This window comes from Mus caroli, unplaced genomic scaffold (assembly GCF_978045245.1).
Source record: "Mus caroli unplaced genomic scaffold, Mus_caroli_1 scaffold_14, whole genome shotgun sequence".
NCBI classification, from domain to species: domain Eukaryota; kingdom Metazoa; phylum Chordata; class Mammalia; order Rodentia; family Muridae; genus Mus; species Mus caroli.
This window is the reverse complement of record NW_028227269.1, coordinates 16,522,712-16,537,764: the sequence shown is the minus strand read 5'-3', so window position 1 is coordinate 16,537,764 and position 15,053 is coordinate 16,522,712. Positions and strand designations below refer to the sequence as shown.

Genomic DNA, 15,053 nt, shown 5'->3' with positions numbered 1-15,053 from the left:
TGCGTGTCCAATGGGCCTCTCTTTCCAGTGATGGCCTACTAGGCCATCTTTTGATACATATGCAGCTAAAGTCAAGAGCTCTGGGGTACTGGTTAGTTCATAATGTTGTTGCACCTACAGGGTTGCAGATCGCTTTACCTCCTTGGATACTTTCTCTAGCTCCTCCATTGGGGGCCCTGTGATCCATCCAATAGCTGACTGTGAGCATCCACTTCTGTGTTTGCTAGGCCCCGGTCTAGTCTCACAAGAGACAGCTATATCAGGGTCCTTTCAGCAAAATCTTGCTAGTGTATGCAATGGTGTCATCGTTTGAGGGCTAATTATGGGATGGATCCCTGGATATGGCAGTCTCTAGATGGTCCATCCTTTTTTCTCAGCTCCAAACTTTGTTTCTGTAACTCCTTCCATGGGTGATTGTTTCCAATTCTTAGAAGGGGCAAAGTGTCCACACTTTGGTCTTCGTTCTTCTTCAGTTTCATGTGTTTTGCAAATTGTATCTTATATCTTGGTATACTAAGTTTCTGGGCTAATATCCACTTATCAGTGAGTACACATCATTTGACTTCTTTTGTGATTGTATTACCTCACTCAGGATGATGCCCTCCAGGTTCAACCATTTGCCTAGGAATTTCATAAATTCCTTTTTTTAAAATAGCTGAGTAGTACTCCATTGTGTAAATGTACCACATTTTTTGTATCCATTCCTCTGTTGAGGGGCATCTGGGTTCTTTCCAGCTTCTGGCTATTATAAATAAGGCTGCTATGAACATAGTGGAGCATGTGTCCTTCTTACCGGTTGGGACATCTTCTGGATATATGCCCAGGAGAGGTATTGTGGGATCCTCCGGTAGTACTATGTCCAATCCAATAGCTGACTGTGAGCATCCACTTCTGTGTTTGCTAGGCCCCGGCCTAGTCTTACAAGAGACAGCTATATCAGGATCCTTTCAGCAAACGCTTGCTAGTGTATGCAATGGTGTCAACTGAGGAACCACCAGACTGATTTCCAGAGTGGTTGTACATGCTTGCAATCCCACCAACAATGGAGGAGTGTTCCTCTTTCTCCACATCCTCGCCAGCATCTGCTGTCACCTGAAATTTTTATCTTAGCCATTCTGACTGGTGTGAGATGGAATCTCAGGGTTGTTTTGATTTGCATTTCTCTGATGATTAAGGATGTTGAACATTTTTTCAGGTGCTTCTCAGCCATCTGGTATTCCTCAGGTGAGAATTCTTTGTTGAGCTCTGAGCCCCATTTTTTAATGGGGTTATTTGATTTTCTGGAGTCCACCCTCTTGATTTTGTTATATAAATTGGATATTAGTCCCCTATCTGATTTAAGATAGGTAAAGATCCTTTCCTAATCTGTTGGTGGCCTTTTTGTCTTATTGACGGTGTCTTTTGCCTTGCAGAAGCTTTGTAGTTTCATGAGGTCCCATTTGTCAGTTCTCGATCTTACAACACAAGCCAATGCTGTTCTATTCAGGAATTTTTCCCCTGTGCCCATATCTTTAACGCTTTTCCCCACTTTCTCCTCTATAAGTTTCAGTGTCTCTGGTTTTATGTGAAGTTCCTTGATCCACTTAGATTTGACCTTAGTACAAGGAGATAGGAATGGATCGATTTGCATTCTTCTACATGATAACAACTAGTTGTGCCAGCACCATTTGTTGAAAATGCTGTCTTTCTTCCACTGTATGGTTTTAGCTCCCTTGTTGAAGATCAAGTGACCATAGGTGTGTGGGTTCATTTCTGGGTCTTCAATTCTATTCCATTGGTCTACTTGTCTGTCACTATACCAGTACCATGTAGTTTTTATCACAATTGCTCTGCAGTAAAGCTTTAGGTCAGGCATGGTGATTCCAACAGAGGTTCTTTTATACTTGAGAAGAGTTTTTGCTATCCTAGGCTTTTTGTTATTCCAGATGAATTTGCAGATTGCTCTTTCTAATTCGTTGAAGAATTGAGTTGGAATTTTGATGGGGATTGCATTGAATCTGTAGATTGCTTTTGGCAAGATAGCCATTTTTTACAATGTTGATCCTGCCAATCCATGAGCATGGGAGATCTTTCCATCTTCTGAGATCTTCTTTAATTTCTTTCTTCAGAGACTTGAAGTTTTTATCATACAGATCTTTCACTTCCTTAGTTAGAGTCACGCCAAGATATTTTATATTATTTGTGACTATTAAGAAGGGTGTTGTTTCCCTAATTTCTTTCTCAGCTTATTTATTCTTTGTGTAGAGAAAGGCCATTGACTTGTTTGAGTTAATTTTATATCCAGCTACTTGATTGAAGCTGTTTATCAGGTTTAGGAGTTCTCTGGTGGAATTTTTAGGGTCACTTATATATACTATCATATCATCTGCAGAAAGTGATATTTTGACTTCATCTTTTCCAATTTGTATCCCCTTGATCTCCTTTTGTTGTTGAATTGCTCTGGCTAGGACTTCAAGTACTATGTTGAATAGGTAGGAAGAAAGTGGGGAGCCTTGTCTAGTCCCTGATTTTAGTGGGATTGCTTCAAGCTTCTCACCATTTACTTTGATGTTGGCTACTGGTTTGCTGTGGATTGCTTTTATCATGTTTAGGTATGGGCCTTGAATTTCTGATCTTTCCAAGACTTTTATCATGAATGGGTGTTGGATCTTGTCAAATGCTTTTTCCGCATCTAACGAGATGATCATGTGGTTTTTGTCTTTGAGTTTGTTTATATAATGGATTACGTTGATGGATTTCTGTATATTAAACCATCCCTGCATCCCTGGAATAAAACCTACTTGGTCAGGATGGATGATTGCTTTAATGTGTTCTTGGATTTGGTTAGCGATAATTTTATTGAGTATTTTTGCATCGATATTCATAAGGGAAATTGGTCTGAAGTTCTCTATCTTTGTTGGGTCTTTTTGTGGTTTAGGTATCAGAGTAATTGTGGCTTCATAGAATGAGTTGGGTAGAGTACCTTCTGTTTCTATTTTGTGGAATAGTTTCTGAAGAACTGGGATTAGATCTTCTTTGAAGGTCTGGTAGAGCTCTGCACTAAACCCATCTGTTCCTGGGCTTTTTTTTTTTTTTTTTGGCTGGGAGACCATTAATGACTGCTTCTATTTCTTTAGGGGATATGGGACTGTTTAGATCATTAACTTGATCCTGATTTAACTTTGGTACCTGGTATCTGTCTAGAAATTTGTCCATTTCGTCCAGGTTTTCCAGTTTTGTTGAGTATAGCCTTTTGTAGAAGGATCTGATGGTGTTATGGATTTCTTCAGGATCTGTTGTTATGTCTCCCTTTTCATTTCTGATTTTGTTAATTAGGATGTTGTCCCTGTGCCCTCTAGTGAGTCTAGCTAAGGGTTTATCTATCTTGTTGATTTTCTCAAAGAACCAACTCCTAGTTTGGTTAATTCTTTGAATAGTTCTTCTTGTTTCCACTTGGTTGATTTCACCCGAGTTTGATTATTTCTTGCCATCTACTCCTCTTGGGTGAATTTTCTTCCTTTTTTTCTAGAGCTTTTAGATGTGCTGTCAAGCTGCTAGTGTGTGCTCTCTCCAGTTTCTTTTTGGAGGCACTCAGAGCTTTGAGTTCCCCTCTTAGAATTGCTTTCATTGTGTCCCATAGGTTTGGGTATGTTGTGGCTTCATTTTCATTAAACTCTAAAAAGTCTTTAATTTCTTTCTTTATTCCTTCCTTGACCAAGGTATCATTGAGAAGAGTGTTGTTCAATTTCCACGTGAATGTGCCTTTCTATTATTTATTTTGTTATTGAAGATCAGCCTTATTCCATGGTGGTCTGATAGGATGCATGGGACAATTTCAATATTTTTGTATGTGTTGAGGCCTGTTTTGTGACCAATTATATGGTTAATTTTGGAGAAGGTACCATGAGGTGCTGAGAAGAAGGTATATCCTTTTGTTTTAGGATAAAATGTTCTGTGGATATCTGTTAAGTCCATTTGTTTCATAACTTCTGTTAGTTTCACTGTGTCCCTGTTTAGTTTCTGTTTCCACGATCTGTCCATTGATGAAAGTGGTGTGTTGATGTCTCCCACTATTATTCTGTGAGGTGCAATGTGTGCTTTGAGCTTTACTAAAGTTTCTTTAATGAATGTGGCTGCCCTTGCATTTGGAGCATAGATATTCAGAATTGAGAGTTCCTTTTGGAGGATTTTACCTTTGATGAGTATGAAGTGTCCCTCCTTGTCTTTTTTGATAACTTTGGGTTGGAAGTTGATTTTATTCGATATTAGAATGGCTACTCCAGCTTGTTTCTTCAGGCCATTTGCTTGGAAAATTGTTTTCCAGCCTTTCACTCTGAGGTAGTGTCTGTCTTTTTCCCTGAGATGGGTTTCCTGTAAGTAGCAGAATGTTGGGACCTGTTTGTGTAGCCAGTCTGTTAGCCTATGTCTTTTTATTGGGGAATTGATTCCATTGATATTAAGAGATATTAAGGAAAAGTAATTGTTGCTTCCTTTTATTTTTGTTGTTAGAGTTGGCATTCTGTTCTTGTGGCTGTCTTCTTTTTGGTTTGTTGAGGGATTACTTTCTTGCTTTTTCTAGGACGTGGTTTCTGTACTTGTATTGTTTTTTTTCTGTTATTATCCTTTGAAGTGCTGGATTCGTGGAAAGATAATGTGTGAATTTGGTTTTGTTGTGGAATACTTTGTTTTCTCCATCTATGGTAATTGAGAGTTTGGCCGGGTATAGTAGCCAGGGCTGGCATTTGTGTTCTCTTAGTGTCTGTATAACATCTGTCCAGGCTCTTCTGGCTTTCATAGTCTCTGGTGAAAAGTCTGGTGTAATTCTGATAGGCCTGCCTTTGTATGTACTTGAACTTTCTCCCTTACTGCTTTTAATATTCTATCTTTATTTAGTGCATTTGTTGTTCTGATTATTATGTGTCCGGAGGAATTTCTTTTCTGGTCCAGTCTATTTGGAGTTCTGTAGGCTTCTTGTATGATCATAGGCATGTCTTTCTTTAGGTTTGGGAAATTTTCTTTTATAATTTTGTTGAAGATATTTGCTGGCCCTTTAAGTTGAAAATCTTCATTCTCATCAACTCCTATTATTCGTAGTTTTGGTCTTCTCATTGTGTCCTGTATTTCCTGGATGTTTTGAGTTAGGATCTTTTTGCGTTTTGTATTTTCTTTGATTTTTGTGCCGATGTTCTCTATGGAATCTTCTGCACCTGAGATTCTCTCTTCCATCTCTTGTATTCTGTTGCTGATGCTTGCATCTATGGTTCCAGATTTCTTTCCTAGGGTTTCTATCTCCAGCGTTGCCTCACTTTGGGTTTTCTTTATTGTGTCTACTTCCCTTTTTAGGTCTAGTATGGTTTTGTTCATTTCCATCACCTGTTTGGATGTTTTTTCCTGTTTTTCTTATGGACTTCTACCTGTTTGGTTGTGTTTTCCTGTTTTTCTTTAAGGACTTGTAACTCTTTAGCAGTGTTCTCCTGTATTTCTTTTAGTGAGTTATTAAAGTCCTTCTTGATGTCCTCTACCATCATCATGAGATATGCTTTTAAATCCGGGTCTAGCTTTTCGGTTGTGTTGGGGTGCCCAGGACTAGGTGGGGTGGGAGTGCTGCATTCTGATGATGGTGAGTGGTCTTGATTTCTGTTAGTAGGATTTTTACATTTGCCTTTCACTATCTGGTAATCTCTGGAGCTAGTTATTATAGTTGTCTCTGGTTAGAGCTTGTTCCTCAGGTGATTATGTTAGCTTCTATCAGCAGACCTGGGAGACTAACTCTCTCCTTAGTTTCAGTGGTGAGAGTACTCTTTGCAGGCAAGCTCTCCTCTTGCAGGGAAGGTGCCCAGATATCTGGTGTTCGAACCTGCCTCCTGGCAGAAGTTGTGTTCCACTCACCAGAGGTCTTAAGATCCCATGGAGGGTCCTGTGAGGACCTTGGGGTTCCAGAGTGGACCGGAAGGGACTTGTGCCCCTGATCAGGCCAGGTTATCTGCTTCCTTAATTAATGCAGTCTCAGGTCCCGCGAGATTGGATTGGAGCAGACGCTGTGTCCCACTCACCAGAGGACTTAGGATCCCGTGGGGGATCCTGTGTGGGTCCTTGCAGGTGTACGGAGACTCCCCAGGCCAGGAACTCTGGTGCTGCCGATGACTCAGTTATTAAGAGCACTGACTGCTCTACCTAAGGTCCTGAGTTACAATCCCAGCAATCACATGGTGGCAGAGAAAGGGGGGGGAGAGGGAGAGGGTGAGGGTGAGGGAGAGGGAGAGGGAGAGGGAGAGGGAGAGGGAGAGGGAGAGGGAGAGAAAGAGAGAGAAAAGTCTTCATAACTGGGTAGACATATCCATCCATCCTCTTATTCTCCATTATTTGAATAAGTGATCCTGAACTTGCTGTGTAACCTTCCCTCAGCCTGAAGCTGGCTGAGCCAGACCTTGACCTTCCCGCCACTAAGGAGATTACCTAGTGTGGAGCCTTCCTCCCACGATCACTCGATTGTCCAGCCACTATCTCTGTTCCTCTTCAAGATACAGCTACCTGCTGAGAGGCCCCAGAACTATTCCAGAGACTACGCCCTATCCTACACGTCCTCACCTGCACCTGGTTCCAGGCTCCAAGGATGAATTGGCGGGAATGGGCCTAACCCCCCCCCCCTTTATAAGTGCATTCACCATTAAACATTTGAACCTTGATCAGAACATTGTCTTGGTTCCATTTATCTCACATCCACCTAGTTTCCCTTTCTTTAAGTGCCGGCCTGCCACTCAGGTGTACCCCCTCCAAGTGAGCCGCTGGACGCCTTGCAAGATTGCTGGGTGACAGCCAAGGCACATATTTGGCCCTGAGGGGCTGCTTCTGTCCAATATCTAAAACACCTTCTAGCCAACAGCACATTTCTCCTTGAGGTGAGGTGGGAGCAAAGACAATGTCTGGCCAATCTCAGAGTCTCCAGTGCTCACCCAGGACAGGTGCTCAGTGGGTGCTTCCCGAACATCTTCAGATGGTCTGGGGCTCAGTCTACAGGTTCTATGGCTTTAAGCAGGAGGGCCAATGGTCTTGCTGTGTGTGGAGCTCACTGAGTGGGGAAAGGCTGGCATGGACTCCTCTCTGAATAAATTCTTGGCTGTTCCATACATTCAAGGACTTTCCCCATGTCTACCACTTATCTGCTTCATCCCCACACTCACTGGAGAGTGAACCATGAACAGGGTGCTTGGGGCAACACAGGAAACTCACAGATCTTGGTTTATTTGATCATTTTAATATGCCAGGTCAATGGAAAGGAAGGATAGAGCACACAGGAACACCTGTATTTGCAGAACGGAGGGCAGATGTTCACAGCCTTGGGCATGAATGTATCTCCTGTATAATTAGGCAAATGAATACTTAAATACCACAGCACAGCCAGACTTGGGGGTGGGGAGAATCACAGGCCACAGGGGACCATGCTTTAATGGCAGTCAGAGGCTTTTAAATACAGGGGCTGAACCTTCTCCCTTTATAAAAAACTTATATATTAAAAGTAAGAATACCACAGTATATACATGCAAGCAGCTTTGGTCAGAGCAAATGAACAAGGGAGGTGGAGCCATGCACAGGAAGGGCTTGCTTATCTGCTCTCCATCTTTTTCATCCTCACAAAGTCAGCTGGGATCATTGAATAAATCAGCTGATCTCATAAGATACTGAAAAGTCCTCTCTGGTGTCCTTAAGGGCCTCCAGGCCCTCTGTGGGCAGGGAAGAAGCCCTACAGCCAAGAACATTGAAATCTTGGAAGGAACCAGCTTGGACTGGATGGGGAGGGACATCTATTGGATCAGATAGAGGAGAGAGCTGTATCCAGCCATACCAGGTGAGTGTGATGTGCTGCCTGGACCCAGGTCCCGAGAGAGCAGGAGAAATCACGGAGAAAACCATTTTTGCAAGCAAAGTTGAAGATGGCAGGTCATGCCTGTATTTCTCACAAGTGTGTAAAAGCCTATTCCCCTCAGAACTGGCTAGCACTGCTGGGATCACACTGCTGCAACCGGACAATGGATGGGTCCCTCTTGGCACCTTTGTTGAATTCTTCCAGGGACATTTTGTCTGAGGAATGGAAGAGGGAGACTTAGGATTAGCCAGTGTTCTGGTTAAAATCTGGAACCCTCTGGAAAATGGACAATGTCCAGTCTCTCTCTCTCTCTCTCTCTCTCTCTCTCTCTCTCTCTCTCACACACACACACACACACACGGGGACGTATGCCTGACTAAAAGCAACTTAAGGGAGGAAGTTTTCTTTGGTTTACTTCTAGGTTACAATTCATCACTTCAGGAAGTCAAGGCTTTAAAACCTCACAGGGCAGAGAGCATAGAGGTATGAGCACCTGGCTCATAATGAGACTCTGCACTTTTTTCTGATACTCTTCTTTTCCCTTTATTACACTGTTCAGGCCCCCTGTCTAGACAATAGTAATGGGGTTTCCCACATCAATTAACCACCAACACAACCCCCAACAGGCATGCTCATAGACTGCCATGATCTAGATGTATGGTTCTCAGCCTTCCTAATGCTGTGACCCTTTAATACAGTTCCTTGTGTTGTAGTGACCCTCAACCATAAGATTATTTTCACTGCTACTTCATAACTGTGATTACACTATTGTTATGAATCTGAATATGAATATTTGTGTTTTCTGTTGGTCTTATGCCACCTCTGGGAAAAGTTCATTTGATCCCCAAAAGGGGTTGGAACCCGTAGGTTGAGAATCACCGATTTAGATAATTCTTCATTAAGATTCTTCTGAGCTGAGCAGTGGTGGCACACATCTTTAATCCCAGTATCAGGAGGCAGACTGGTGGATCTCTGAGTTTGAAGCCAATATGGTCTAAACAGCAAGTTCCAGGACAGCCAGGGCTACACAGAGAAACCTTGTCTCTAAAAAACAAACCAACAAGCAAAAAAGGACTCTCCGTTATGGCTGGTTAGATGGCTCAGCAGTTAAGAGCAGTTGCTGCCTTTGCAGAGGGTCCTAGATAAAGTTTCCAGCATCCATAGTGCGGTTCCCAATCATTTGTAACTTCAGTTCCAGGGCGGCCCAGTGCCCTTTTCTGACCTCTAACATATTACACAAACATACATTCAGCTAAACGCTCATGTAGAAAATAAATACTAAATCTAAAATAAAATAAAAATAAAAATTAAAAAAAAAAAGACTTCTGAGTCAACTTGACAGTTAAAACTATCACAGCGCCCCCTAGCATAGAATCATGCCAGCTTTGGGTGTTGAGAGCTATCCACCTTTGCTGTCCTATTCTGTACCAGTTTCTCTGACAGCCCAGACTTCTCATCTCTTGAGTGCTGGCAAGTGGCCCCTGGCTTACAGGGCAGAGTATGCACTCAGTGGACTCCATCGAGAGACACAAACAATTGGACAAGTGCACAGTGGGGACGCGGTCTCCACTCTGAAACTGGTAAAGCTCCTGGCTTTGACAATCAGAAACAATGGCCCTCCATGTTAAGTGTGCCACCAACATAGTGCTACTTTAGACTCACACCCACGCCAGTGGGCTTATCCCCATTTCACGGAGAAGAGAGTCAAGCCTGGGAAGTGGGCAAGCCCCAGTTTGGTCTGTTGGAACACAAGCCTCCGTGTCAGAGTACACAAGAGAGTAAAGAACACTTTAGAAAATGGCTGAAAGGCAGCACCAGGCAAGAGGCTGCATTGCTTTGTGTGCAATGAAAAGCATTTCCTTGATGTCTGGTAAGCTTTTTGCTGTCTACAGTTCCACGGGAGCCTTGAGTCCCACTGAGCCCTGTCCTCAGTTCACCTGCACAGAGCACTGGAGGCTGTTCACTGCTCTTTCCTGTGCATTAGCTTACATTCAATCTAAGTGCGACCCAGGGAGCTTTCACGCCTTAATGCTGCATTTCCTGTTAGAACAAAACCCAACCAGTCTTGGCTTTACAAAGCCACAGCCTGGCAGAATCAACTCACCATGCAGGTACCTCAACCTTGCTGAGGTCCTGTGAGAAACTCAGCCAAGGCACAGTAGGACCTCTCACCACCTCACCTCCTCCTGAGACCTGCATTTTTTCATCTTTGGTAGAACCTCAGAGTCCTAGGTACAATGAGGCTCAGTGGCTTCTATGTTTAATGAGCCCCATAAGTATCCGGGGAACCTCACATCCCAGGATGATGGCCTGGACGGCCTCTCAGAATCCCAAGACTCAAAGCCCCTTGATTCAGTGTCTCACCTCTCAGCCACCAGTATGACCTTCCTCCCCTCCTCATATATACTTGTGGAAATAGTAAGACCACTGTTTCTGTCAACATGTGTGCTAGCTAATTTTATGTCAGTTTGATACAAGTTATAGTTATCAGGAAAGAGGGAGCCGCAGTTCTGAAAACGTCTTTATAAAATGGCTGCAGGAAAACTTGTAGGGCGTTCTCTCTCTCTCTCTCTCTCTCTCTCTCTCTCTCTCTCTTCCTCCCTCTCTCTCCCTCCCTCTCTCTCTCTCTCTTCCTCCCTCTCTCTCTCCCTCTCCCTCCTTCTCTCTCTCTCTCTCTCTCTCTCTCTCTCTCTCTCTCGCTTGCTCTCTGTTTGTGTGTGTGTCGATCTCCCTCCCTTTCTTCCTCTTTTCCCCTCTTTGATTTTGTTTTGTTTATTGAAACGGTTTCTCTGTGTAACAGCCCTGGCTGTCCTAGAACTCACCTTTTAGACCAGGTTAGCCTTGAGCTCACAGAGAGCCTCCTGTCTCCTATGAGCTCCGATTAAAGACATGTGCCACCATGCCTGAACAGAGGGTATTTTCTTAACTAGTGATTGATGGAGCAGAGCCCAGCCCATTGTAGGTGGTACAACCCTGGGCTAGTGATCCTGAGTTCTATAAGAAAGCAGGCTGAGCAAGCCATGGGGAGCAAGCCAGTAAGTAGCAACCCTTTCATGGTCTCTGTATCAGCTCCTGCCTTCAGGTTCCCGCCCTGTTTGAGTCCTGCCCTCACTGCTTTTAATAATGATCAATTATATGGAAACTGTGAGTGAATAAAACCTTTCCTCCCCAAGTTGCTTGTGGCCATGGTGTGTCATCACAGCAATGGAAACCCTAACTCAGACAACACGGATGAAGCCTACAGCTCAGAGGGTCTACTGACATGCCCATGGTTATAGAGCCCTAGGAAGGGTGCAGGGTGCAGGCTAGGTATACCTGACCCTGAATTCTAGTCTCCCTCCCTCAATCAGAGCTGAATCAATTGGGCTGGAAAAGGGCAGGCCTGAATAGGCAGAGAGTGTATTCCAGACACCTCTGTGCCATCGACAGTTTCACAGACTCATCTACTCCCCTCTTCCCACCCCCACCCCCTCTCCCAATCCCCTCTTCCCATCCCACCTGCTCACACCTACCATGTTTCCTACCTTCATTGCATGTGTCCATCTGCCTGAAGATCTTGTCTATTCACTTATCAGGCATGGACCCGTCGGGCATCTTCATCACGGAGGACACCATCTTGTAGATGGCCTGCAAAGGGGCATCTGTGAGTGTGCTCTGGAGGATGGAGGGTGGGTTATGGTCCTCGCTCTGCTAACCACGGAGCATGGACAAGGCACAGTCAGGATCCTTCTCTCATCAGAACAAGACTCACAGACAAGATGCTGGGGAAAGGGAGCCAGGAAAGTTTAAGTAACGTTCAAGAGCACAGGATACAGCTGGGGCATGGAAGAATGGAGGGCTCCTTGGTTCAGAGTAGAGCGGAGGTTGTGTGGCAAAGCATCTGTCTGAAAGGACGATCTTTGGTGGGGAGCTGGGAAATCCTGGAGGGAAGGTCAAAGGGGAAATACATTGAGCCCTGCCCACCCATGGTCCTGAATCTGCAGATTCAAAAAACTACAGGTGGGAAATAGTCTAGAAAATGAAACTGGAGGTACACAGTTTCTTGTTATTTCCCAAATAATACAAATTATTATTAACATCTACAGATATTGTATTAGGCACTGTATATAACTACTTTACTTATTTTATGGATGCATGTAATTATTTATTTGAGGGAGATGATCTCACGTGGAATTCAGAGGATAACTTGTGGAATTTGATTCACTTTTCCTACCATGTGGGTCTTAGGGATCGAACCCAGGCTGCCAAGCTTGGTAGCAAGTACCTTTACCCACAGAGTCAGCCCACTGGACCAAATACAGAGATGGTTTAGAACATGGAGCAGGAAGGATGCAGGGTGCACATAAGCATCGCTCCTGTGAAGAACTGACTGCTGACTCATTCTTTACTGTGTCTTTCTGATTTCTATAGGAAGCCCTATAGACAACTAATGTGTGTGTATGCTATACAAGTGTGTGCAGATGAACACCCATGCATGCAAAGGCCAAACAGGTATACCGGTGTTCACAAGATTCCCTTTTCTCCATCACTGAACCCAGCCGGGGCTTACCATTTTAGCTAGGGTGCCTTCTCAGCAAGCTTCTGGGACTCACTTGTCCCCTAGTTCTAAGGTTTTGGGCATGCTCTGTCACTCCTGACTTTTCCGTGGGTGTTGGGATCAGAACTCAGGTCCTCATGGTTGGTATCAAGTGTTCTTCCCCACTGAGCCATTTTCCCAGTTCTTGCTTTGACAATTCTTAATCACCTATCTGAGCCTCAGATCTCATTAGAGGTTAAAAAAAAAAAAGACCCGTTTTATAGAATTGTGTGAATAAACATGATGGATGAGCTCAGCTGGGGCCAGATGTCCAGCAAGCAATCGATAGATGCTTGGCTTTTATCATTACTCTCTGCAAAGACATGCAGTCCTTTAGTATACCAGGTAGCAATTGGGCAGAGGAATGACCTGGTGTTTGGGGCAGGGGCTGGGGATCCTGGATCCCTGCACTCCCCATACATCAGACCCTGTCAAGTGCAGGTACCTGCACTATCTCCAGCATTTCACTGCAGCTGATGTAGCCATTGCTGTCTAGATCGTACATGCTGAAGGCCCACTGAACCTTCTGTTTCAGCTTGCCCCAAGAGGTCATGCTCAGAGCAATGATGAACACTTGGAAGTCGATGGTGCTGTCACTGTTGGTGTCAAACATGTGGAAGACATGTTTAGCGAACTTGGAGGTGTCTCTGTAGGGGAAGAAGTTGGCCTAGATCTTGAAATTTTCCACGGTCAAGTGGCCAGTGGGACACTCATTGACGGAGCCCTTCTACCACTCCTGAAACTCATGGTCCATGAACTCCCTCTGTTTCCGCAGGTCCTTCAGCACCACAGGACACAGCTTGCTGTTCTGCTTGCCCATGGCAGCTGGCAGTGGAGACTAAACCTGCAAGGACAAGACACAAGGTAAGCTGTGGATACCTGAAACCCTAAGTCTGGCTTCCTATCATACCCTACCACCATGCTGGCTAAGCAACATCCTCTGTATTTCCAGTGCCATCAGTTTCAGCAGTGGTTCTCAGCCTTCCTAAAGCTGCAACCCCTTAACACAGTTCCTCATGTTGTAGTGAACCCCCAGCTATAAAGTCATTTTTGTTGCAACTTCATAACTGTAATTTTGCTATGGTTATGAATCATAATGTAACTATCTGATATGCAGGAGCATCTTAGGTGACTCCCTGTGAAAGGGTCATTCCATCGTCAAAGGGGTTATGATAACACAGGTTGAGATCTTCTGGGCCAGAAGAACTCACAACCATGATAGTGCAAGCTCTGGCTTTTAGTATTTCCAGGATGGCTCTCCTCAGGAGGTACAAAATGGTTCTATATAACATGGCAAAACCCAGAACACTCTAGGAAAGACAGAAAGAATATCTTTTTATGGCTAAATACAGTCTACTTGGAGCATGCATGCAGAATCGTGATATAACAGGACAGGAAGAGGCAAGCTAAAATCAGTGGAATGAAGCTTTGTCAAATGTCCTATAAGGGTTACACAAGAGGCACGATTGAGACAAACCCCTCAGCTCATCAGCTTGGGGCAAAGCGGTCTCATGGACCCAATCCTGACTCTTCGCTTTGAACAGCTAGTTATTTTTCTGTGGGGGACCCGATGTGTTTGTTTGTTTCCTTGTCACAGACACATTTGCTGATTCTGCATAGTAAATAAATCCTGCCTGCATAGGTGGATGTTAGTGGTTCACATTCTTAGCTAACACAGCTAGGGTAAATTTAGAACTAGGTTGACACGCATCCTGAGTGGACTCAGGGATGAAACTGGAGAACAGGAACATGGCTTTGGCCCTTCAAAGTTCAACTTTTTTTGTCAGCAACCCTAATTTTATAAATGACGTTTAAAAACCCCATTCTTATGCAGATTTCTGGGTTAATCTGGGTAAGTAGGGTTTCATGTGGACCCAGGTATTAAAGCTTTGAAGCATGTTGACAGGGCATTTCTAGAACCCCCAAGACCACCTTGTCCCCCTCCATATAATACTGGGAGAAGCTACCAGCACATGCCATGCTGTTTTTAACCCAAAAGAGACACCTGGGGACCTTATGGTAGTCCCCACTCTTTATTATGCCTATGAGATATCATTCTGCCAGGGAGATCTAGAATTGGCATCAATCGGTTGGTGAATGTCCATGTGAATGTTAACAGCTGAAACAGCCCCCATGGAAATTCAGGACTGTGCTTCCTTGGCCAGCACACCGCACTGCAGTCTCCTACAATGTGCAAGTGTGAGATCCTGCAGTGATTGGCCATTGGCCATTAATACTCATTCACTTCCCTACCTCAATTTTGATTTCTTTCTTTCACAGTAACACACCTGCATAGCTCAGTTATTTTTGAAATGTGTAGAAGAACCAGTGTGGGTGAGTCTCCTCTACCCAAGTCCCAAAGGAAACCATTCTGAACTGCTCAGAAGCTTGTGAATTCTAAGCACCTAGTGCTAGGTCCTGTTAAGGAAGATGAGACATGCACTCAGTATTAACTGCTACCGCCCGTCTTCTCCACCTCTTTCCCAGTATGTTAGCATTCTATGTACATATTTTATTTACTTATCTACACGACTAGGAGATATTTAAAGTTCCTTGTCCAACACAGACATATGGCAGCTTGATATTGTCTTTCAAACACACATTTACTTATCTAAACATGTCCTCCCTTTTACA

General features: G+C 44.0%; 1 pseudogene across 1 annotated transcript; it reads right to left on the bottom strand.

The window, feature by feature from the left end:
- Positions 1-7,960: 7,960 nt before the first annotated feature.
- On the bottom strand, positions 7,961-13,239 carry LOC147001122 (hippocalcin-like protein 1; annotated as a pseudogene). Its single transcript, XR_015045104.1, has 3 exons — positions 12,865-13,239; positions 11,368-11,470; positions 7,961-8,058 (listed from the first exon to the last, which is right to left on the bottom strand). The product of XR_015045104.1 is annotated as a hippocalcin-like protein 1 (transcript).
- Between the last annotated feature and the right edge of the window lie 1,814 nt (positions 13,240-15,053).